The 27,625-nt window shown below is 35.1% G+C and overlaps 1 protein-coding gene across 1 annotated transcript in view; it reads left to right on the top strand.

The window, feature by feature from the left end:
- LOC137239114 (centaurin-gamma-1A-like) overlaps positions 1-27,625 on the top strand; it is a 455,958-nt gene that overhangs the window by 160,961 nt on the left and 267,372 nt on the right. The gene's annotated exons all lie outside the window — the stretch shown is intronic.

Raw genomic sequence — 27,625 nt, 5'->3', positions numbered from 1 at the left:
TGATTTTTGGCAATTTTTTCTGACGAACTTAAGTATTTTAAGCACACTCCAAAATATTCTAAAAATACTGAGAAGAAACCTAAGAATTTTGGTCAAAATACATTATTTTATAAGAAATTAGTCAAAATAATTTTTCTGAACTAAAGTTGGTCAAAATTGCAAAATAATGGTTGCACTTAAAGCAACTTCGGTGAGGTATATAACATTAAAAAAATACAATGAATTTTTGAGCATGAAGTAGTTTCAACTACCAACAAAAAGTAATACTAAATAAGTTATTTATGATTTATAACTTTCTATTTATGTATAATATTTTTTTTTGACCAATGAAATACATTTAAAGTAAATAAAAAATCTAAGTGATAATCCAATTCCTGGCTATTTATTTTTAAGTTAGACAGTGTCACAAATTATTTCTTCAGTTTTTTTCAAGCAAACCTGCTCGAAATAATGAGTACCCAAATCCCGGGGCTAATCCCGGGATCCCGGGATTGTAAAGTAAATCCCGGAAAAAACCCAAAAAATTGGCATCCCTAATACATACCTATGTGGGTAAAAAACAAAACGCTACAAAAATTGTTCACATTGTTTCCACGTTTTTGTCACAGTCAGATCCCCTCTACCTCAAAACGTGGAGAATATTTATGGAATTTAATAAAAATATCAATAAAAATTGCAATTGTGGCCACAATCTGTTGTATTCAATTTAGAGAATGTTGATTATTTATTTAGTAATACCTTTACAAATTTGAACTATCGCTCGTAGTTGGTTAATAATTTTTTTATGGTAACGAAACATTTTCATCGTTTGTCTGAATACGAATAATGCCATAGTCAAAAAAGAAATAGTTATTTATAGCAAATTTAAGCAGATCTCTTTTTCTTAAGCTTTTAGAATGACGTCTTACTACGAAAAGCCACCATTACCTTTGCTTTTCGAACCATTATGTGGACCTGATAAAGGCTACCACGCCCTTTATGTCATACTCACTGGTCTGTAGCAGAGCTCCGGACGGTTGCTGATAATGTAAAATTAAAAAATAACAATAAAAAAAAATGTGTATGTTGCTTCGGCCGGGACTTCAACCCAGCACATTCAGTGTGAAAAGCGGATCACGCTACCACAGCGGCTTGCTGGTCACATCTGCCCTTACACAAAAAACAAGCGACAGTGTTGACATCACTCCGAAACTGTAATACTGTTCAATTTTGCCAAAATTTTTCACATTGCACTTTTTATACTCAGTTGAGCAGAGCTCACAGAGTATATTAAGTTTGATTGGATAACGGTTGGTTGTACATATATAAAGGAATTGAGATAGATATAGACTTCCATATATCAAAATAATCAGGATCGAAAAAAAATTTGATTGAGCCATGTCCGTCCGTCCGTCCGTCCGTCCGTCCGTCCGTCCGTCCGTCCGTCCGTCCGTTAACACGATAACTTGAGTAAATTTTGAGGTATCTTGATGAAATTTGGTATGTAGATTCCTGAGCACTCATCTCAGATCGCTATTTAAAATGAACGATATCGGACTATAACCACGCCCACTTTTTCGATATCGAAAATTTCGAAAAACCGAAAAAGTGCGATAATTCATTACAAAAGACAGATAAAGCGACGAAACTTGTTAGATGAGTTGAACTTATGACGCAGAATAGAAAATTAGTAAAATTTTGGACAATGGGCGTGGCACCGCCCACTTTTAAAAGAAGGTAATTTAGAAGTTTTGCAAGCTGTAATTTGGCAGTCGTTGAAGATATCATGATGAACTTTGGCAGGAACGTTACTGCTATTACTATATGTGCGCTCAATAAAAATTAGCAAAATCGGAGAAGGACCACGCCTACTTTAAAAAAAAAAATTTTTTTAAAGTAAAATTTTAACAAAATCTTTACAGTATATAAGTAAATTATGTCAACATTCAACTCCAGTAATGATATGGTGCAACAAAATACAAAAATAAAAGAAAATTTCAAAATGGGCGTGGCTCCGCCCTTTTTCATTTAATTTGTCTAGGATACTTTTAACGCCATAATTCGAACAAAAACTAACCAATCCTTTTGAAATTTGGTATGGGAATAGATTTTATAACGTTAACTGTTTCCTGTGAAAATGGGCGAAATCGGTTTATGCCACGCCCAGTTTTTATACACAGTCGTCCGTCTGTCCTTCCGCATGGCCGTTAACACGATAACTTGAGCAAAAATCGGCATATCTTAAATGAACTTAGTTCACGTGCTTACTTGAACTCACTTTATCTTGGTATGAAAAATGAACGAAATCCGACTATGACCACGCCCACTATTTCGATATCGAAAATTACGAAAAATGAAAAAAATGCCATAATTTTATACCAAATACGAAAAAAGGGATGAAACATGGTAAGGTAATTGGATTGTTTTATTGACGCGAAATATAACTTTAGAAAAAACTTTATAAAATGGTTGTGACACCTACCATATTAAGTAGAAGAAAATTAAAAAAGTTCTGCAGGGCGAAATAAAAAACCCTTAAAATCTTGGCAGGTACTACATATATAAATAAATTAGCGGTATCCAACAGATGATGTTCTGGGTCACCCTGGTCCACATTTTGGTCGATATCTGGAAAATGCCTTCACATATACAACTACCACCACTCACTTTTAAAACTCTCAATAATACCTTTAATTTGATACCCATATCGTACAAACTTATTCTAGAGTCACCCCTGGTCCACCTTTATGGCGATATCTCGAAAAGGCGTCCACCTATAGAACTAAGTCCCACGCCCTTTTAAAATACTCATTAAAACATTTCATTTGATACCCATATCGTACAAACATATTCTAAAGTCACCCCTGGTCCACCTTTATGGCGATATCTCGAAAAGGCGAACACCTATAGAACGAAGGCCACTCCCTTTTAAAAATACTCATTAACACCTTTCATTTGATACCCATATCGTACAAACAAAGTCTAGAGTCACCCCTGGTCCACCTTTATTGCGATACCTCGAAAAGGCGTACACCTATAGAACTAAGGCCCACTCCCTTTTAAAATACTCATAAACACCTTTCATTTGATACCCATATCGTACAAACGCATTCTAGAGTCACCCCTGGTCCACCTTTATGGCGATATCTCGAAAAGGCGACCACCTATACAACAACCACCACTCCCTTTTAAAACCCTCATAAATACCTTTAATTTGATACCCATATCGTACAAACACATTCTAGAGTCACCCCTGGTCCACCTTTTTGGCGATATTTCGAAACGGCATCCACCTATAGAACTAAGGCCCACTCCCTTTTAAAATACTCATTAACACCATTCGTTTGATGCCCATATTGAACAAACAAATTCTAGGGTCACCCCTGGTCCACCTTTATAGCGATATCTCGAAACGGCGTCCACCTATGGAACTAAGGATTACTCCCTTTTAAAATACTCATTAACACCTTTCATTTGATACCCATATCGTACAAACGCATTCTAGAGTCACCCCTGGTCCACCTTTATGGCGATATCTCGAAAAGGCGACCACCTATACAACAACCACCACTCCCTTTTAAAACCCTCATTAATACCTATAATTTGATACCCATATCGTACAAACACATTCTAGAGTCACCCCTGGTCCACCTTTGTGGCGATATCTCGAAACGGCGTCCACCTATGGAACTAAGGATTACTCCCTTTTAAAATAATCATTAACACCTTTCATTTGATACCCATATCGTACAAACGCATTCTAGAGTCAACCCTGATCCACCTTTATGGCTATATCCCTAAATGGCGTCCACCTATAGAACTATGGCCCACTCCCTCATAAAATACTCTTTAATGCCTTTCATTTGATACACATGTCATACAAACATATTCCAGGTTTTCCCTCGGTTCATTTTCCTACATGGTTATTTTCCCTTATGTTGTCACCATAGCTCTCAACTGAGTATGTAATGTTCGGTTACACCCGAACTTAACCTTCCTTACTTGTTCGAAGTTAAGTTTGAAAGTACACCAAAAATAGTTTTGATATTACTCCGAAAAGCGCAAACAGTGCACTTTATTTTTTTATGTGTTGTTATTCAGCACTTTTCTTTGCGTGGGTTCAGCTTTTTAGAAGTTATTTTAACCTAACTTCCTCAAAAGCAGGCATGCTTAACGAACGAAACGATATCATTTCGTTACGATAATCAACGCTAATAAACGAAACGAAGTCACTTCGTTTCGTTTATTAACGTTAAGAACGTCAAATTAACGTTAATTTGACGATCTTAACGTTAATAAACGAAACGAAGTGACTTCGTTTCGTTTATTAGCGTTGATTATCGTAACGAAATGATATCGTTTCGTTCGTTAAGCATGCCTGCTCAAAAGTATCCCCTTTACTTGGGTTGTCAGACCGGATAATTCGGATATTTTAATACCAGATTACATTTTTGCCAAGCGTTGCCCAGTCACAAAGATAGAGAACTTCAAATTATTATTACTATCAGGCAGTACTAATTTTGCATGAATTTCAGATTTCAGCAAAAAAAACCCGTAATATCAAAAACTTACGCTTCTGGCGAACATTAAGTAAAGACAGAACCTTTCGTTTAGAATTAATTGAAGGCTTTTTTTTTATTCGTATCAAATGTCGCGTATATATGTATGACCATTTCGTAAGAGGAGTTCAGTACAAAGCAGATGATAAAATAACATTTGTCCACCACGTTTGGCTTCCTATTTTCCCGTTTCAAAACTCGACTGCAAGTTTCGATATCAGCGACATAAAAACTCGTTTTTAGATAAAGTTAAATTTGCAAAGAATGGATTTAAATAACTAATGTCATTTTGAATTTTATGAACCTACCAGCATGTTTCTATTCTATTCCGCAGTACAGATGAATCTAGTCGATCCCAAGGCATAGGAAGAGGCGGTTGAGCACGTTCTGTGTTCGTGTCCTGCACTTGCCAGGTCTAGGTTCCAACTATTAGGGACGGCAGAGTTTCCAGGTCTCGAGGTAGCAATTGAGCTAGGTTCTAGAAAACTTCTAGTATTTACAAAAGAGGACGGAGTTATTCTAAAACATAAATGCTGGAAACTGATTGAGGTTCTTACGTTTGGACGTCAAACAAATTTGGGTAACACTATGGGCATATTCAGTCTAAGTGAGTTCTTATTTTTCGGTCATCTTTAAAACAAAGTACCTATTATATGCAAAACTACTTAATAAAGTATGAAAAAATGTGAACATACCAAAAATACTTGAAGCAAATATTGACACTTCCAATACTATGATTAGATATTTATTTCAGGCATATTAAACTGTAGATGACTAAATACAACGAAAGGAAAACATTGAATACCAATTTTTTAATATATTAGGGTAGTTAAGTTTCTTTACGAATAATATTTGCATACATATGCCATGTTATGTCAAACTCCGTGATTGATCTTCCTTAAAATTTCTACATCGAGTTAGAAGACCACAAAATTATATCGATTAACTGTAATTTCAATATATCGAATCATGTTGCCAATGCGGCTTTTTTAAGGATAAATCCACAAAAGGTGGGATATTCTAGGCTATCTTTTGAAACCGAACCACAGCGAGGAAACAAGCATTATTATTTTTTTTTTTTTTGGAGTTTATCAGCTTGAAGATTTCTTTTACGATAATTAATTTTTTTCTAAGCGTGGACCAACAGAAAAGGGCTGGGTTGTCCTAGGCTTGTCTTGAGCAAACGAACCACAGAGTTTTTAATAAAAAATTCACGTTTTGTGGTGCCAGCTTCACACAGCTTGAACATTTTATTACGTAAATTTTTTTTTTATCAAAGGGTAAGCTAGCGAAAATGAGTGGGCTATCCTGGACTAACCTTGGGCAAACGAGCCATAGTATTAAAACAATAATTTGTTCCTGTTTTTCGGGGGTTTTCAAACCAACGACATAGTTTTGTAAAAAAAAATCGTATACTACATACTTACTATACTAGGTTCGTATAGATCAAGTAGAATAAGGCGATAAACAATTCCTACTTTCAGATTAACATATTTTTAAAGGGATTTTTTTGTGTAGTCTGCCCCCTTCTACTATTACCATGCCATGAAAATTTTCCCACCCTAATACAGATATGTATTTAATTTGAATTTTTAATTTCTTTTAAAAGAATTTTTGATTTCTTTTTTTTGTTTTAATAAAAATTTTTGTTCACTGATTGCTTAACTTGCAAAACGAGCTTTTACAACAACAAATTGAATATATTTGATTATAATGTTCATTAATAATAATTTGCATATCATAGCAATTAAGATGAGAAAATAAAATCCAAGATGTTAATAAATAAATTGCTGTATTTAAGTTGTCAAATTAAGTCATGTTATGTACAACACATGTAGTTGCTGCGTTTTATTTTGTTTGGTGTGAGGGAACAAGTTACCAAAACTGGCTGCGAAATTGTTCGTAGTTAGAGTGTTTCCAAATTTGGAGTTGATCTGTGAATGGTGATCGAGTCACAAAATAACAGTACGTGCGCAGTATTTGTTTGTATGTGGCTTTGTATAAATATAATAAGCACTGTGTGGGCGCGGAGTAGGGTGTGGTCGTGTATTGCTTATGTACAACCTGACAGCCAATATGGCGGCACGCGGTCACTTGTCAATGAACTTGAACTTTTTGTTATAAATTTTTTCTGCATGATGCCAATGAACAAAAAGCAGTTGGACGAGGTTTGGCATATGAACAAAAAATATCAAAAGACACGTACGATAAAAAATAATTCAAGGTGTTTTGTTATGTAGGTTTACTATATTTTTAGCCAGTAATGGGTTAAGAAAAATAAAATGCGATCGTTTTCATAAAATTGTATTAACTAATAATATTTTATAAACTCAAAAACTTAATATATTTTGTGCCATTTCAAATGCAATTCGCGTTTATCATTTTCTAACTACTCGCAATTTTACCGCATTTTTCAATAAATTATTTGCTTTTTCTCTGTTTAACATTTTAATTAGCCGCTATAAACAAGTCACAAATGTTGAAGTTACTGGCATAAAATACAATTTAGAAAAATTATGCAACAGAGAATAAAAAAAATAAATCGAAGTCAAACCGGTTTTCACAGCAAAAAGTTAACTTGTATCGAGTGAGTTTGTTCTGAGTAAAAATAAATAAAGAAGTGCTAAAGAATGAAAAAAGTGATTCATTTCTATTGCTATTGCTATGTATTGAATTGAAGTTCAATTACCTGTTGCTCAGACAGAAATAAATATGTAATTAGCATATACAACTCAACAGAGGCAGAAGTGGGGCAAATTTAATGGCGCTGCACAAAGTTATGGTTCTTTTCAACAGTTTTGTGACCCAATATCCAATAAGGCGACACTGATCAACGAGTCTTTTTAAATCCCTCCAACGAGATATTTAGCGGCTTAGTTTCGACTCTGCATTCTACAATAACGCTGATTGTTTGAAATTTATATTATTTTTGTTGTGTTTATTTCAAGAACATAACCATAAATGAAAGCTTAAGGGTCAGTTATACTTACATAGCATAGCAGGGCACAGCAACATTGCTCTCACAAACAATATCAGTTCAATGGGATTTGCGTGTACTTGATTAAGGCCGTGGCACAATGACATTTTTCATAAAGATGCGCTTAACACAAGCTTATGCATTCCATAACATCGCCACAACCAACCAAGATGATGCGTTTGTAAATATGAAAGAACTTTAGACTTGGAAATTGAAGTTTATTTCGCCTTGCCCATTCACATAAAAAATTTCGCAAAGCACTGGTATAAACATTATCCCTATACAACAAAGATACTTGCTAATATATTTTGCGTCGTATTCATTTGTTATATTACAGTTTTTACTTGGGAAAAATGTTAGAAAATTTACCAACCAGTGGGAAAAATAATTTCACTTGCAAAGTGTGTCAACACCCTTAACCAAAACAAATGTCACATTCTTGTTCTTATGCTTTGCTTGTAACAAAATTTGGGAGATGGCTACTTTTCAATATCAGATGACGCCAGTGTCGCTCATTCTACCGTTCTCCATAAAAATACGCGCAATCTACTCATAATGCATAATCATGTGTTAAACTCATCTATATGAAAAAGTGCTTATGTGTCGGGGCTTTTAGACTACGCAGTGCATTGCACTGCATTGCATGCAAGTCTGTTGAATTTTGATTTCAATGTATGCGCTATGCGCGCGACTCTCACTATTCGTGCTGTTAACATTGTTATTGCAAAGAGTGGAAAAATTAGCATCACTCTCAGAGTAGAACATATTGGTTGCTTGTATTTGTGTATCTTTTACATACTAACTTTATTTGTGTGTGAGTTTGCCCTTGTCAGCGATAGTCTATGTACGCTACGTAAAATATAATCAGATCTATATTTGACATGCTATGTTCTGTTTTGTTATGCAATGCGCTGTAAGTATAATTAGACCTTTACGATTTCTTCTCGAGCACAAGCAAGAATTTCAATGCTCGAGAGTATCTGGAAATATTTTCGCGCGAGCTTCTCGACACTCAATTTATTCGCTGAATTGGCAGTAGTCTATGCATTTCGTTGTTTTCTACTTGTGGTGTTCGCTTGTGTGGAAATTTTCATAAGCTCTATATGAAACAGCCAATGCATCGATTAAATTGAATTCGAGAAACTCGCGAGAAGCCGAGACTTGCAAGAAATCTCTTCTCGAACAAATTCGAGAAATCGTAAGCTCTTCCAGAAATCTTCGCTTTAGCCTCCGAGTAGTAGAATTTGAACACAGATTGTTCCACTCGATTTGTTTTATATACGTGAGACTTAATGAATCTATATATCCCAAAAATTTTGGTTAACTCTAGAGCTTACGATTTCTTCTCGAACACAAGCGAGACTTTCGAGACCCGAGAAATCGAGAACTCGACTTCTCGCGAGATTCTCGTGTCTCGAAGTACTCGTAAACTTCGCGATCTTCTCGACATTCTTACTTAATCGCTGTATGGACAGTATTTGTACACCTGTTTTTTTTTTTTTTTACTTGTGAATTTTTTGTTGTTTATATTGCTTCCAATGACATTTAACTCAAAACATATTTATTATACATATAATTTTGTTCGCGATATTTTATTTTTCAACGAGACATCAAGAACACTGCTTCTCGCGAGATTCTCGAATCTCGAATTACTCGTAAGGCTGGCGAGATTCTCTAATCTCGAATTACTCGTAATACTCGCGATCTTCTCGACTTTCAATTCAGTGGCTGCATTGGCAATATTCTATACATTTCGGGGGTTTTACTTGTGGTTTTGCGGACATTTTGGCTTGTGCTCCAGACGAAATCATAAGCTCTACATAAAACAGCCAATGAAACGATTGAATTCAATGTCGAGAAGCTCGCGAGCCTTACGAGTAATTCGAGATTCGAGAATCTCGCGAGAAGGCGAGACTCACGAGAAATCTTTTCTCGAACATGTTCGAGAAATCGTAGGCTCTAGCTAACTCATTTTGCTGGTCGGTTTGTTTAAAATAAGGATTTGTCGTTCACTTGAAGCTTCCTTTTTGGAATTACATGTTAGAAATTTTTTTTAAACCAAGCTAAGTTATTTTTCAGAAAACTTCAGTGAATTCCAAACAAAAAAAGTTTGACATTTTCAAAAATTTTAAATTTTTTTCGAAAATGGGTTCCAAATTGTTTTGCGTAGTTTCGTGGTTACAAAATTCATAGAAGTTTTTTATTTAAGTTTGGAAAACAAAAATCACCACCAAAATTACTTTTTCACTGCTGTATGTATGAACAAGAATGAGGCACTTTTAGCCTTTTAAAATAGTGCCTGAAAAACAACGAACACATAACGAGATTCGGCCTATTATTAAACAAAATTCTTATATGTATGTTTCAGCAATAAATTTATGTGCTGGAATCTAGTCACTAAACATTTGCCTAAATTATTACACAATCAGATTTAATCACCGTCATTCGCTCAAATGTATGCCCAGCAGTGCGTGATTAACTACAATTCATCATAACAAAAACTGCTTTCAATAAAATATAATCTCACCAACATATCTTGGATTTACAAGCATTTTATTAACTTTGCAACACCTTTGGAACCACCTCCAGATTGCCAGCTCACGCAATAAGCATATTTGTCTACATCAAACCAACAAAAGTAAAGGCCACTCTTTATTTTATCAACGTGCAAGTTCATCGCTTTTATTGTCCTTAATTGCCCATCATATTTTTGTCTAACTTCCTGCCGGTGTCTTTATACAAAAGTACGTTCAGTCATTTGTTTCAATGGCCGTCTGTCTAAAGCGCTTTCTCTTGCTACAACAAGCTCTCATTGCCAGTTTTCAACCCAAGTCACACTCAACCTTATATTGTGTGTGTGTGTGGGTATCGTGAAAGGACACCCATTAACGCATGCTGAGTCATAAGTTATGCGCTATTTTCTTACCTACCCTCGCAATGGATCTCAATTCCAAAAGTTCTTATTCGCGCTGAGCCATTTGTTCGTGTCCTTTGCAGCGTTGTAACAGCCTTAATACAATATTTTCAATTGTAACGATTGCCTATATGTATGTCTATGCGTAGTAGCGTAAATTTTCTGGATTTTTGCTTCCTTACAATGTCGACAGTAAGCTTTCCTGTTTCCGGTGTTGCCAATTCAACTCGTTTAAACGCGACCCATCACAACATATTTTTTTCACTATTCCATTGCGCCTGCCCTCGATCTATTTGCTAGTATTGTGTGTATGTATTTGTGTTCGACGTCAACTTTGCGTTCATCCTTCTGTTTTTGTTTGCTATACTTGCTTTACTCATCCTGCCTATCAATGACAATTTTCGCCCATTATACCTACTCATAACCGTTCCTTGCTGCACTTGCTGTCACCGCTGTCCTTCATCAGTCGGAAGTTTAAATGTCATATAGGCTGGTATGCTAGCTATTCAGCTTTGTGGTTGCATTAGTAGTCTGAATAGTCCATTATATTCCAATGCTGTTGCGGGTAAGGTTATTATAGTTTATTCAGTTATTATGTTGTCGCTCTGTCAGTACGTCAGTCCGTTTATTAGTCGGTTTGTTTGTTACGCCTGTCTATTTATGCTATCATTATCATTTTCCGCTTTATATTCTGTTCAACTAAATTCAAGTCACGCTAATGTATGACACTTTGTTGTATATATTTAGTTTTGTCATAAAGGCACCAACAAAGAACAGCGAGTTTAATCCTTTGCATAACCAGTGATTTAAAGCTTCGCACAAAACGATATATCCCCTAAACAGTTATGTGTTTTGTTGTTATGTGATGCTTTTATAAAAATAACTTTTATTTGTTGTCATCTTTTCTCAATAAGGCAGTGATTATTTGAACTTGTGGGGTTAGACTTCACTCCTTCATCTAGTCATGTATGGCGCTGGGGATTTACCGACTCGAGAATTCAATGTTAAAGATTTTTCATCTACCAGATAATCCTCTTACTTTTGCTCTAAATTATTTTCTCTCACATGTCTTGCCAATGTCTTATTTGGGTATTATATAAAGTAATGGTGCTATAGAGTTTGTATAGAATGAATAAGAATAACTTCGAAGATTTTTTGGTGAAGAAACTCTAATGACGGAACAGCGTGATGAACAGAACAGAATCAAACTCTGCAAGGCTGAAAATAGTACCAGTGATGCCATAGAAACAGGAATAGAATTCCACGAAACGAGTTCGATTCTTCCATTTTTTTCCTCATTCGAGCGAGAATTTCAATTCGACTTTAACTGAAAAACATGCCTTAACTGTACCCGACGCCATATCGGGCCTATTACTTTCTAAATTTACAGAAGTCTGATTTAAAGTGCTGGAACTCCACTTATTTTCTATCCTCTACGATGAACTTGCAGAATTTTGTGTAATTTTTTATGTTTTTATGATTCTCTGAACCTAAGCATTTACAATTTGCCACACTCAAAGCTTACATCGTATATCATAATGAATGTTTTGAGATCATCTTCCTCTGGCATCAGCCATTGCCCTAACTCTTTCATTTAAAAACTTAAAAACGGTTATTTTTGTGTTCAACTGATCAATAAAAAAGCATAGATTTTGAAATATACCACTTTTTGTTCAGTAAGGCTGTCGACATCCCTTGTATCCCACCAACAAATTTTTTGTTAAAAAAAGTTTACAAAAAGGCGAAAATCCCTCGGTTTGGCATCATTGACTAGAACATCAAAAATTTATCAAACAAAACCAAGAGCTTTCAGCATGCTCCACTTCAATATTTCTGTCAAGATTTTCGGCTACAGATTTTCAGCCATAGCAGTTTTAAAAATCCAAGTGGGAGCTGATTCGTGCAACCTGTTTCTACCAGCCAACAGTTAGCAAATTATATGGGTCTGAGCCCGGGCTCACGTATTTTAGAATCTTAACCCACGGCGCTGAAACCGACTATCAATACCAGCATTGTTTTAGTGGACCATTAGGGGTACGGTTGCAAGGTTTATATGTATATATTTCACTTGGTTCAGACTGAGAAGCAACTACCTGGGTAGATCCGAAGTATCACGAAAGCAATTAATAGGACGTAGGGAGGAAGAGGACAGGCGGTTATCTATTTTTTATGGAAATTTGCTATGGACAATAAAGGTAGTCAAAGAGCTGTCGATTTTTTATCGACGCGCTATCTATTTGTTATCGGAAAGTCGTCGACTAGTTGTCGTTATGTTGTCAAAAAGTTATCAATTTGTTATCGGATTGTTACCAACTTGTTATCGAAATTATATCGATTTGTTATCGAAAAGTTATATCGATCTATAACCAAAAAATGTACCCATTATTTATTGAAGGGTTAACGATATGTTATCGGAATAGACCGATTTGTTAACCACGACTCGTCGGTTTGTTACGAAACAGATTCCGATAAAAGTGCAAGATAAAATCGATAACACATGTGCACAAGGCAATAACAAATCGATAACTCGACGATAAAAAATCGCTTTCAATAAAAATAAGGAATAAAATAAAAAAACGTGTTGGTATCGGTTCATAGAGATAAGAAGCTTACGAAGCTCTTCTCAAAAAGCCAGAAGTTATTGGTTACTTGCCGGTTTGGAATCTGATTTTTAGAATAAATATATTCCTATTTTGTTCTAGAACAGCTCTGTATTTCGATCTAAATAACCTTTAGAACTCTAAAGCCAATTTCATATATGTACATTAGGGTGGGTAGATTTGTATGGACGAAAGTTAACCGATATCGCGCCATTGATTTTCGATAGGATTTGGGCTCAGGAAAACAAGTTCCACTACGCATACCCAAAAAAATAATTTTCGAGCCTGCGAAATTTCATTTTTTTGACTTTTTCGACTTTGATTTTTAAGATTTTTTTCATAACCTACAAAAAAAATTTTCATATTTATACCGACCCAAAAATGTCCTCTAAAAACGTTGGCGATAACAGTTTTCTGAAAAAAAAAATATTTTTTTTTTTTTGCCAACGTTTTTAGCGGACATTTTTGGGTCGGACAGGGTATACATGAAAATTTTACAATCAAATTAAAATTTTTTTAGCAGGTCGTCAAAAAAACCTTAAAAATCAAAGACGAAAAAATGAAATTTCGCAGGCTCGAAAATTATTTTTTTTTGGTATGCGTAGTGAACCTTTTTTTGCCTGAGCCCAAATCCTATCGAAAATCAATGGCGCGATATCGGTTAATAAATCGACCCAGTCTAATGTACATACATAGTTTTCTTTGCTAAACGAGTTTTACTTAAGTATGCTTCTCGATTTGTTGAGCTATCGAAAAAAATCTGTGAAAACAACTCCAGAGCCCAAAAGGGCATACGAAAGAGTTATACAGCTTCTTTAGACCAAAAAATGACATATTCTTTTCTGAAAGTAGGATTTACAACAACCAAGTTACAATAAAAAAGATACAAATTTTTTGGCTGATTTGCTAGAATAGAAACAAGTAAGGAAGGCTAAGTTCGGGTGTAACCGAACATTACATACTGAGCTGAGAGCTTTTGAGACAAAATCAAGGGAAAATCACCATGTAGGAAAATGAAACTAGGGTAACCCTGGAATGTGTTTGTATGACATGTGTATCAAATGGTGTTAATGAGTATTTTCAAAGGGCGTGGTTCATTTTAAATAGCGATCTGAGATGAGTGCCCAGGAACCAACATACCAAATTTCATCAAGATACCTCAAAATTTACTCAAGTTATCGTGTTAACGGACAGAAGGACGGTCGGACATGGCGCAATCAAATTTTTTTTCGATACTGATGATTTTGATATATAGAAGTCTATATCTATCTCGATTCCTTTATACCTGTACAACCAACCGTTATCCAATCAAAGTTAATATACTCTGTGAGCTCTGATCAACTGAGTATAAAATGAAAAACATTTTTGGCTGATTTCCTAGAATAGAAAAAATAAAAATGCGAGACCTCACATTAGCTTTAATATTAGGAGCGTTTATTTGAAACTTTTTGTTTAGAATAGAGAACAAAACAGTCTAGAGAGCAGCATCCCGAAATTGAGTTAAGAGTAAAGCTTTTTTCTGCAATTTTAAATATTTTTTGCTCTGGGTGCTGGTGCACCTTTACCGCATTAATTTCATCCTTGAATATTGCAACGTAATCTACTGAACCGACATAACCGTTTGCTTTACACCTATCCATTATTAAATATTTAACAAATTCTTCTCAAGTATAATTTTGACTTATACCACAAATATATTAATATTCAGCAACAACAGAGATACAATACAAGTGCACATCTTCAAGTCTTTCTGAGCTTTTCTACTTAGAATTTAGAAAGTTATGCACTTGTGGGTATGAAATTTCATTGCCAATGTGGTTTTAGCTTAAAATGCTTCACAAGATTTTGCTGAAAAGTATCTATGCAGTAGGAGCTAATTTATTTAATACCTTTGGTGTCGAGTTTGCAACATAGAATGTGAAACATGCAACAACAACAATATACATAAAAGTTAATACGGCAAGATTGCATATGGGCAACTTTTGCTATTTAAAGCAAGTCATTATCACTTTCGAAGCACTTTTGAAGCGTTAAAACGATCTCTCCCACACAAGTATGAAAGCCTTCTGCAACCTTAACCTTCTCCCGTAGCGCGCAGACCACACTCTCAAGTTTAGTCTAATACGTGTTTTTTTTTGCAATTTGCTGACATTCATCTTTTAGCTTTCTCCCTTCGTGTAGCTTTTTTTGTCGTTACTTTTTAAGCAGTTTATTGCCACTTTATGTTTTTTTTTGTTTACTCATTTTTTATTTTGCACAGCCACTCATATTTCAACATGCATGGTTGCTCCGTATAAATGCATATGTACATACATACTTACTGTCGATTGTATAGAAAAGTTGTCACCCTCTTTGTAGGGTTTTCTGTTACCTCTTTTATATTACCGCCAAACACCTCGTCAAGTGCTCAAGCTATCGTAAAATGATTTTTGTTTTGCTTTACTTAGACCAGATACAAATGCAGATATATTTAAATATACATAAGTATCTGCGTAAGCGTTAATACTTTCTATTGTAAGTTTTGTAGTGCTACTATTTATATGATTTTTATTTTAATCCAATTATTGTGTTGACAGTTTTGTGACACAAACAGTTGCATATGCGCCAAGTAATACCACTAACTTACTTGCGTGGCTGGGGTGAACATAATGGGGTTTTACTGTAAGTGAGTGCACGAGCTTAAGTTGTCGGTAAAGAGTTATAATCTTATTTAATACCTAGAAATAAGGAGGTATTGAAAAAAAATGAACTAAATACTGAAAGCTGAATTTACATAACTATTTATTACTACTTGGAGATCTTTCTTTGGCCACGGAACACTGCGGTGATTAAAAGTCATGCTAAATATGTTTATGATATACAACTTAGCCCATAAATCGCGTTGCAGCCCTAACCGAAGTAGCTTCGGTAGTAGTCCATAACTTCCATCATCATCATACCATTCCTTGTCTATATTGAAATCAATTTTGTTTTGCTCCAAATGTCATCGGAATTATTTCATTACCGATTACGAGAAGTTAAAATCACCGTGTATATTTTCCGAGCTTCTAGCCCCTAGGGCTAAGTACTTGTGATATTTTTTTTTTTTAAGTACAAAGATAGCTACTTAGCAAGTAATTCTCATGTCTCTTCATCGTCTCATATGACCATTTAATGCAGTGTCAAGCAGTCATATTTTTTCCTTCTCAGATATCTAGTGCTGTTCTTGCCTTTAAGCCTTAGCGTAATTGAGCATAAAATGTGAAAACGTGTCACCGCAACAGCGCCAAATCGGAAAGCGTTTGAGCGGCTCGGCATAAAAGTGTAGTAACGTAAATTCTCATTAAGTTAATAGTGTAGAAGGAATATAAGAAAATAAGCGGTATTAGAAACAATCTTTACGTTTTTTGCGTTAAGTCAAAAATGAAGGCGAACGCAACTGTATAGGGATATGTCAACATAGTTCAACATAATGCGAAGAAACGAACGATTCATTGCGGGGAGTTTGCTGGAGCGAGAAAATTGCTTACGTTTCTATTGAAGTCTCGAAAAGATAATACAATCAATAAGCTCGACACAAGTTCTCCGCCGATCGTATTATAATCTCTGTGTTGTGACTTAATGTGGCTTTAACGTAAGAATTCGACTTTTTAATAATAAGTCGACGTCAACCTCTTAACATTGAATCTGCATAGGACAATATTGACGTCGTCACATAAACCACGCCTTTGTCAAGAATTGAACTTAGCGTTAACAAAATATTGGTTGCAGTTTTCAATTCAATTTTAAATTGTATAAAAATTTAAAACCACATTTAATTCAATTATTTACATACATTTTTATTACCTTTCGTTGTAGGGCTTTCAAACTCCTCATATCCATCTCCAGTTTTGTATTGCTTTTTCAAAAGCAGAGTAAATTCCACAATTTTTAAGTAGCCCATTAATAAAATCCGCACATGCATTTTTTGCCTGCCGTTATGTTTATAATGTTTCATTTGTCATTTATGCGACACATAAATTTTGGCTTAACGGATTTTTAACAGGATCTTCCCCACATAACGTCAACCTACACTCGCCACTCGTATGCTACAGTAAGAGTATTTATAAAAAGATTTACTTTTTCTATGAGACCGTGCTTATGAGCACAGAAAAATCGTAAAATCAGCAATTGTTGTAAATAAATTTATGCTTCTGCGTGCAAAAACTGAAATTTATGACCAGAGAAGAGAGAACGTCATGTCCATTTTTTTTTTTTTAAATTTCATATTTTGCGCGAGCACATTGGACTAAATGCGTAAGGGAAATGGGGCTATGGGGAGATGGACTTAGGTGGTATATGGTGTCTTTGTAGTAAAAAGTAGGAAGAGGAAGCAAATCATAGTCGTGTGTTGCAGATTAGAATGACTTTAATTGTAAAATTTCTTAAGTGCGTAGGCAATTAAGTATAAAATATCGCAAACATGATTTAGTTAATTGTGTGCAAAAATCATTATAAAAACTGAGCAGGGCAGAATGCAGCAGACACTGTAAACTAAAAATAGTGTGCCTCAATTATGCAAAATTTCATTTCACATAGATAATTGTTATACTTTTTGGGGAGAGGTAACACCCAAATCATCGTGCCTGATCAAAGAAACTTCTACTTTTGCTCCATTTTTATAATTTCATCTTTATTTCTAAATGTTAGCCAAATTGAATCATGAATCCAGTATGTTTAAGATCATTTCTAACCAGACTAATGGCACCAAAACGTAAGCCAAAGAAAATGAGGAGAAGAGGAAATATTGATAAATGTAAAGGAACATCTTGGGTAGAAAAACTGTCTTTAGCTTTCCACGGAACACATGTGTTTTTGCCTAATTACCACGCGAAGCAACAGTGGGTCCGTTAGAGGGTATTAGTGACAATTTCGGAGTAGTCGCACAACAACAACATAGAAAAACATACTAGAACCCCATCCCCTTTTGAAAACTTCGGCACCCCGGAAGCGCTTTAGCTTCAGAGCGGTGTTTCATACTTCTTCTTTTTAAGCGCCTTCTATTGTTCCTGTTTCCTGGTCCCGATATTTTGCTCTGAGTGTGGGCTCTACGAAGTTACTGATTTGCTGCCGCTCTTCTGGGCCGATTAACATCTTTATTACGTTATCGACCGTGATGTTCCCGCCCTTTTGTCGGCTGTCTCCGAGCATTTTTCCGTTCCACGGAACACATTTTAGTACCACAAATGCGCTTTTTATTATTGAACCAACAGCAATAAACATCACAGGTTCTTGACAAAGGAGCTTTTAGAACTGTGCAATGCATGTAGAGTATGGCGTAACACAAGATTCTTGGTCTGGAAGGACCTGTTTGCCACACCGTTCTTAGCAAGATCAGCTTCTGCAGAGATCCCAGCTTACTCACGGCCAAACATGAAAATATCGCCTTCCGCAACTTCTTCACAAATATAGCTCACAGTGATTTGGAAGTGGAAACGATAAATTTAGTTTTGAAAAGTCAGATCTTTAATTATTTTAATAGCTTGTAGTGATCAGTATACTAAGATGCTTATACTACTTATCCAGTCTTCGCTTTTTGAGTCCAATAATAAAGTATTAAGGTTATTATCTGCAGGATTGTTAGGGAATACCTGTTCAAAGATCATGATAGGAATTCAATAGTTTCTGTAATACACTAGTTCCCCGAACACTCTGTCCTACAATACGACTCCAAACTCAAGCTCCTAGAACCATAATATGACTCCCAGAGAGGTCCCATACCGCGAGACCTCGGCCTAAATTGCTTTGGAGGTAAATCGTCTAAAAATTTCCATGAACCTGTTAAAATAAGTTTTAAATTTAGGGGCGGTCTTTTCAAATTTTTTTCGAATGGGAGCCAAGCTAGAAAAGTGCCTTACTTATCTTAGTATTAGATACTTACCACAATTATCCATATTTTGTAAGTGGCAATAATATTTTAAATTGGAAATTGTACTTACTACTTGAATCTAAAAAATTATCGCTTTAAGCGCATTTTATTTTATTATTTGGTGCGAGGATACTTTTTTCGCTTCAAAATTATGTGTACACTTAAAACAGCAAACGATATTAAATTTCCATCCCTCGAGCAAAATAAATCCATCTACATACTTTAATTACCTACTCCGGCAAAGAAATCCAATACTAAGTCTGGCCGAGTGCTTGGCTCATACATTTTTGCACGCGCAGCATCTTGAACCATAATCCTGGTCATATTTCTTTTAGCCACACAGTTTTTTTTCAAATCTCTCAAGTGCGTAGCGTTTCAGTGTGCTGTAAGAAAAAAATTTAAACAATCTTATTTCATTGCTTTTAAGCATTTAATATCATCTTTTTGCGTTATTTTTATTGTACAATTTTCTTGCTTGTTTATGGCTGAATAACTCTGCTTTTGCTTTCTTCATTTCACACCAACCGCCAACCTCTGACACGTGAAATATTTTCAATTTCCTGCCTGTTTCGTGTTTTCATCCTTTGCGGGTGTTGTTTTTTTCACTACATCGCCGGCGCTTCGTTTCCGTTTCCGCTAATCAAAATTTCAACAATTGAATCGTATTGCATAGATACAGGCGCTTATGCTTGGTCAACCGAACAACGCAGAGCGTGCATACATTACGCCTATGTGTCATCACTTTGGCCAGATGCTGGGGGTGTTTGCACTAAAATAGAAATAAAGTGCAAGAAATAATAGAAGTAATTCTTTCTAGTAAAAAAATCAATAAAACTCATTTTATTTTTATATGAGAAAAAAGTAGTATGTGTTCCCCATCTATAGCGCTATAATTGTGCCGGTTTTGCTTTCAAGTTGCTTATTGTCCTTGATGCGCTTGATTATTAATATTCACGCATAAATATTTCTACACCAACATCCGCTAAGAGAGGGTCGCTTGTTTGGGGGTCGAGGCTGACTCAACAAACATAGTCATCATTTCTGCAAACACATATACACACACAGCAAATACACTCATCTAAACAAATATCGCTTGTCTACTTTCATTCAATCCTGACACTCGCAGCCATTCATTCTTTCAGCCGCACAGCTTCATTGCCAACTGACCAACAATTGACTGTAGCAAACAACCCGTACAATTGTACACTCATCATGGTAATTCTCTCTAGACCGTAACGAGTTCTAGCTCATGATTTGTTGTATACTTTTGTTGTTTTTGTTACCGGAACGCAATTAAGTAGGAAAGTTGGCAAATTGGGCTATCTTGTAAGCACTTCACTGGAACATCATCTATCTGCTTTCATATATCTTCCACTTTAAGTTTTCAATGGATTTAAATGCTTGTAAGCCCAACCAGCATTGAAATATGGATATGGCAAAAGGAAATTATAGTTGAAGATTCGCTTTCGGTTTACTGAATCCAATAATACTTGACTTTCGGAATACTTATCCTTTCCGGGCTGCGTTGCACAAGACTAAAAAGCAAATGCAAGGACTACTCGTTTTCGAATTCGCTTGCTTGCTGGGTATGGATTTAAAGTTCTGTTCATGTATAAGTATTTGCATATGTGTATGTGCCTATTTATTCATTCTCGTACCTGCTGTTGACAGTTGGTTTTTAGAATTGCCTGCTATTTATGTTATTGCCGCATTGTTGTTGCCATTTTATTTACCATAAAGCTGGTCGGGCTGGGTCGGTGCGGTACTGTGCTTAAGAAGGGTACTTAATGACCTTTGATGGGCGTGGTATTGTAAGCTGTAAATAAAGTTTATTGTGAAATATATGTTGGGGAAAATGAGATGTGAACTTTTAACTGCTTTACGTGGGATTATTCTCTCAAACACATCGCATTTAAAGAAGACCTTGCCAAGGAAACAGAAATATATTTTTCACACTAAAAAATTACAAATTTTTACCGAGCGCTCTTATACCGTCTTCGAGTTGCATCTATCGTGTTTTTAATCATATCGTCCTAAGAACTAAACCTAAGCCCCGCGGCATCGAAAATGTGGCAAGAATTTGAAGATCTCGCGATTTTTGAGGAATAGCGGCGTCTGTGACTATGTTTTCTTAGTTGCAGCGATTTGTATCAGTGACCGCTATTGAACAGTCATAGAAGAGCTCTAGAGAAGAGCTCTAGACAACAGTTCACAATCACGTTTTCCAAGAAACGCACTCTCACACCTAATCACGGTAGATAAATTAATAACTGTGATAAAATGTATTAGCATAAGCATTTATACAAATAATCACGCTCATGTCTTACTGCAAGATCTAGTAGTAGATTGTTGCTGCTAGCAAAGCAAATTTGCACAGCCAAATGCAGTTTCCCTGCAAAAATCGCTAGTACTCCACGCATGCAGGTATGGAGTACTCGCTATAGACTAAGCGAGTGCTCCAAAATTAACCACAATTCATACAAAAAATATGGTCCAATTAACGTTGCGATATCCTAGGACTGAACCATATACTCCAGCTCAGCATTACTTCGGAGTAATCCATGGAGTACTCCAGTATGACACAAGTGGACCACATGATCCAACGATTTTTGCGGGGTTACTGCGACAAATAGTGCGGCTCAGGCGCAGCACAGGCTCGTTGGCATATATATATTATTTCAGCTAATTGTTAGTGTGACGAAAGCTGCGCTTGGGTTTTCGACTGCCAATATTGGCAACAGTTAATTCGAATGACTCGGTCACGGTTACTTCTTCGCTGCTTTTAACTGTGATCATTTAGTCGTTGTGAAAAAACGCAGGTACACGAATATTTGCTACCTCTAAACGTTTACTGTGAAGAATCGGTTTAACAGGAAATGTGGTGCTTTTTTAAACAATGCATATTTTTAGGCAGTCATTTTACCTACCGAATCTTACCCATAGTTAATTCCAGTATCCGGTGATGCCCGTATAAAGGAAGCAATAACAATCGTTGTGGAAGTTTTTTAAGCATAATTTTGCGAACGCAGTTTTGGGCAGTTCCCGGTATAAATATTTGTGACTTTGTACTTTTTGGAATCGTTATTTCTGTGTGATTTCTAAAAATACCTTTAATAATGTTTTTGGTTTATTACTTAAAGTTAAATCTAAAGAACGGTATAAATACAAGATCACAGCTTTACCTGGGGCTATGATATTTATCGAACCTTTTATTTAAATGCATCTAGGCGATATTACATAATTAGATCTATAGAGCTTAAAAAAGTCGATAAAAATACTTTAATGTTTTTTTGACCATTAATGGGTTGTTTTTGGAACCCAAATGTAAAAACACAAAATTTCCCAGAAATCTAATCAATCAATGTTTTCTATTTCCATTCACACTCATATATTGAACTTAATGATGTCCATTGGGATCTTCTTTGAATGGTTTCCACTCGATTGCCTTTTGTTCTGGCTATCTGATGACGCTATCCATCGCCACTGTTACCTAAATTACTTGAATTTACACAAATGGCACAGCGACTGAACATTCAAAATAGGAACTACATACAACAAGAGGTACAAAAAAGTCCCCCAAGGGACTAAACGTGAAAAAAATTAGTTTATACACTGCAGTATTTTGCTTCAAAGTTTTTAAGGATATTTCATTCATGATTAACTGAAAGGATGTATTACGAAAGGCGTACACGCTATTGTGAAAAATGTCTCAGACTTACACGCTATTGTATTGTTAGTAGTATGCAATTACAACAAAAAATACAATAATAGCACACACAAGTGCATATAAAAATTACAATATGCAGTTGAAGTATGTAAGGATGTAATGACAAAGGCTCAACTACGGCAACAGGATGTCATTTGTGGCAAAAGCGTATCGAACAATCATTGGCAACTTAAACATTAAGGTCTCTTAAGCTAGCCCAACCTTTTCAGCCCAATCAAAAAACGAGACCGTACTAAATAGCACAACATTTATTACTAATTTAGTACCGATTAATTAAATTTATTACCCTTGTATTTTAAAAAATATCGAGGGTTGGGCTAGCTTAAGTTTAAGCCAGCCCAACCCATATGCACAATCAAAAAACGAGACCGTACTAAATTGCACAACATTTATTACTAATTTAGTACCGATTAATTAAATTGATTACCCTTGTATTTTAAAAAATATCGAGCTTAAATTTAAGCCAACCCAACCCATATGCACAATCAAAAAACGAGACCGTACTAAACTACAAAACATTTATTACTAATTTAGTACCGGTTAATTAAATTTATTACCCTTGTATTTTAAAAAATACCGATGCACAATCAAAAAACGAGACCGTACTAAACTGCAAAATATTTATTACTAATTTAGTACCGGTTAATTAAATTTATTACCCTTGTATTTTAAAAAATATCGATGCACAATCAAAAAACGAGACCGTACTAAACTGCAAAACATTTATTACTAATTTAGTACCGGTTAATTAAATTTATTACCCTTGTATTTTAAAAAATATCGAGGGTTGGGCTAGCTTAAATTTAATTTAGTACGGTCTCGTTTTTTGATTGTGCATCGATATTTTTTAAAATACAAGGGTAATAAATTTAATTAATCGGTACTAAATTAGTAATAAATGTTGTGCAATTTAGTACGGTCTCGTTTTTTGATTGTGCATATGGGTTGGGCTGGCTTAAACTTAAGCTAGCCCAACCCTCGATATTTTTTAAAATAGAAGGGTAATAAATTTAATTAACCGGTACTAAATTAGTAATAAATGTTTTGCAGTTTAGTACGGTCTCGTTTTTTGATTGTGCATATGGGTTGGGTTGGCTTAAACTTAAGCTAGCCCAACCCTCGATATTTTTTAAAATACAAGGGTAATAAATTTAATTAACCGGTACTAAATTAGTAATAAATGTTTTGCAGTTTAGTACGGTCTCGTTTTTTGATTGTGCATATGGGTTGGGTTGGCTTAAACTTAAGCTAGCCCAACCCTCGATATTTTTTAAAATACAAGGGTAATAAATTTAATTAATCGGTACTAAATTAGTAATAAATGTTGTGCAATTTAGTACGGTCTCGTTTTTTGATTGTGCATATGGGTTGGGCTGGCTTAAACTTAAGCTAGCCCAACCCTCGATATTTTTTAAAATACAAGGGTAATAAATTTAATTAATCGGTACTAAATTAGTAATAAATGTTGTGCAATTTAGTACGGTCTCGTTTTTTGATTGTGCATATGGGTTGGGCTGGCTTAAACTTAAGCTAGCCCAACCCTCGATATTTTTGAAAATACAAGGGTAATAAATTTAATTAATCGGTACTAAATTAGTAATAAATGTTGTGCAATTTAGTACGGTCTCGTTTTTTGATTGTGCATATGGGTTGGGCTGGCTTAAACTTAAGCTAGCCCAACCCTCGATATTTTTTAAAATACAAGGGTAATAAATTTAATTAACCGGTACTAAATTAGTAATAAATGTTTTGCAGTTTAGTACGGTCTCGTTTTTTGATTAAGCATATGGGTTGGGTTGGCTTAAACTTAAGCTAGCCCAACCCTCGATATTTTTTAAAATACAAGGGTAATAAATTTAATTAACCGGTACTAAATTAGTAATAAATATTTTGCAGTTTAGTACGGTCTCGTTTTTTGATTGTGCATATAGGTTGGGCTGGCTTAAACTTAAGCTAGCCCAACCCTCGATATTTTTTAAAATACAAGGGTAATAAATTTAATTAGCCGGTACTAAATTAGTAATAAATGTTTTGCAGTTTAGTACGGTCTCGTTTTTTGATTGTGCATATGGGTTGGGTTGGCTTAAACTTAAGCTAGCCCAACCCTCGATATTTTTTAAAATACAAGGGTAATAAATTTAATTAACCGGTACTAAATTAGTAATAAATGTTGAGCAGTTTAGTACGGTCTCGTTTTTTGATTGTGCATATGGGTTGGGCTGGCTTAAACTTAAGCTAGCCCAACCCTCGATATTTTTTAAAATACAAGAGTAATCAATTTAATTAATCGGTACTAAATTAGTAATAAATGTTGTGCAATTTAGTACAGTCTCGTTTTTTGATTGTGCATATGGGTTGGGCTGGCTTAAACTTAAGCTAGCCCAACCCTCGATATTTTTTAAAATACAAGGGTAATAAATTTAATTACTCGGTACTAAATTAGTAATAAATGTTGTGCAATTTAGTACGGTCTCGTTTTTTGATTGTGCATATGGGTTGGGCTGGCTTAAACTTAAGCTAGCCCAACCCTCGATATTTTTTAAAATACAAGGGTAATCAATTTAATTAATCGGTACTAAATTAGTAATAAATGTTGTGCAATTTAGTACAGTCTCGTTTTTTGATTATGCATATGGGTTGGGCTGGCTTAAACTTAAGCTAGCCCAACCCTCGATATTTTTTAAAATACAAGGGTAATAAATTTAATTAATCGGTACTAAATTAGTAATAAATGTTGTGCAATTTAGTACGGTCTCGTTTTTTGATTGGGCTGAAAAGGTTGGGCTAGCTTAAGAGACCTTAAACATTACAATAACAAAAACGAAGTAAAAGAGCAAGTTTTGTGTAATATGGTGAAGCAGTACAAGTGTTCCGATGCATACATCAGTGATGGGCAAGTCTTGAGAGGATAGAGAGCACATAAATGCTACAAAGAGCCACAAAAAAAAAGGACACGAATAAAGTAAAATAAGGCAAAATAAAACTAAGGAAAAAAATAATAACAAACGTAAAATAAAATGAAAGTACGTATAAAGTAAAATTAATTAAAATAATGTAAAATGTAATAAAAAAATTAAAAAAAAAAACAAATAATAAGCGTAAATAATATAATATAAGATGAAATCGAATAAAATAAAATAAAATAAAAATACAGAAGAAGATCAAAAAGGAAATAATAATTATAAAAAACTAAATACAAATCCATTAAAAAATCAATAAGGAAAATAAAAGAAAATGAAGAAAAATTTAGTAGAATAATATAAATTAAAAGTAAATAAAGAAGAGCAAATAAAATAAAAGAAAGAGAAATAAACCAAAATAAAATATAGAAAAACAAATTAAATTAGAACAATAATAAAATAAAAAATAAAGTAAAACACAATGCAAAACAATAAAGTTTCAAAAATAAATAAAATTAAATTAAATAAAAGAATCAAGCCTTACTTCCCATTCAAAATGAACAAAACGCTTTTCGACAACAGGAAATAAGGCCCGCGAATTTGGATTGAGTGTGGGAGTGGGACTCAAATTGGTAGTAACATCCCGCTCGGAAGTTGGTGGTGAGAGTGAAATAGAGTATGTGAGAGAGCAACGGGAATAGAAAGGAAGCATGGAAGATAGGGAAGAAGGGAAACGGGAGTTTAGGTTAGGTTAAAGTGTCTAGCTCGTGATGACCACACATAGACTGAATAAGTCCATAGTGTTACCAGAAGTTTGTTTAACGACCAAAGTGAAAAACCCTATCAAAAGCCGGGACATATGTTATAAAACAGATCCGTCATCTTTGCAAATACTAGGAGCTTCCTAGGACCTATGCCATTTGTTGCTTCTACATCTGATAGCTTTATCACTCCTAACAGCTGGAGTCTTAGCCTGGCAAGCGCAGGGTACGAGCACAAAATGTGCTCAATCGTTTCCTCCTTCAAGCCACACTTCCTACATTTGCTATCACTGACCAAGCCTAATTTAAAGGCATGTGACGCCAGAAGGCAGTTTCCAGTCAGACACAGTCCTCTCTTTTTAATGATAGGAGTAACTTTGTTAGTCTAAGGTTTTAAGGCCTACACATAATCATCGACACTTTACAGCCCCGCGCTTGGTCGATCGTGTGCAACTCTAGCTTTCTCTTAATCTCACCTATCCTAATTGGGACATCTAGGGAGCAAGCTTCGAGGTATGCGTCCTTTTTAGCTAGTTCATCCGTTTTTTCATTCCTATCTATTCCCATATACCCTGGGAGCCAAAATAGATGTATGCTTCTACCTATCCCGATTTTTTCAAAAGATTTCTTATACTCTAACACACTTTTAGATGCTGTGCTAAACGATATTATTGCCTTGACTGCTGTCTCTGCTGACCTCTAATTTTTTGAGGTGGGTTCTAATTTGGTTAAGGGGAAATGGAAGAGAGTGATAAAAAGGAAGGAAGGACCATGCTTCAAATGGAGGGAAGCTGACTTTCGGTCATGCCAGTAGATAATAAATTGGCATTTTACCCAAAGAGCAAGGTGTGCCCACCGTTAGTATATACTACTCAACAACGTATCATAGGTGCCTAGAATATTGGTAAGCATCGGAGTTAATGTATGTATGTACTATATAAATACAAATGTATGTGAGTGTAAATTGATATAGCAGCTGGGTGACATTGTTCTCTTGTTTCGCTCTATCGACTCAAGCGAACACATACATCCTTTTGTACGTGTTGCTCATATCCTTGTAACAATATAATACCCTGTGTGAGCTGCTGTTTGTTGTTGCTGTTGAAACAAATTTGCATTAACACGTTATACTCGTAGTAACTACTCTTGCGTATGAATCTCAAAGATGAAGAAGAGTCAATGCATACAATGGACTAGCGCTTGGCAGGATATACTGAGGTAAAAATACACATACGCGCACACATACAAAGTGGTTTTATGCTGCCACAGGTGCAACAAACAAGTTTATTGTATACTTACTAGTACATCGTCTATGAATGTA

The sequence above is a fragment of the Eurosta solidaginis genome, chromosome 2 (genome assembly GCF_040869045.1).
Source record: "Eurosta solidaginis isolate ZX-2024a chromosome 2, ASM4086904v1, whole genome shotgun sequence".
Classification (NCBI taxonomy): domain Eukaryota; kingdom Metazoa; phylum Arthropoda; class Insecta; order Diptera; family Tephritidae; genus Eurosta; species Eurosta solidaginis.
Note: the sequence above shows the minus strand (reverse complement) of the source record. Positions and strands in the feature narration are given on the sequence as shown.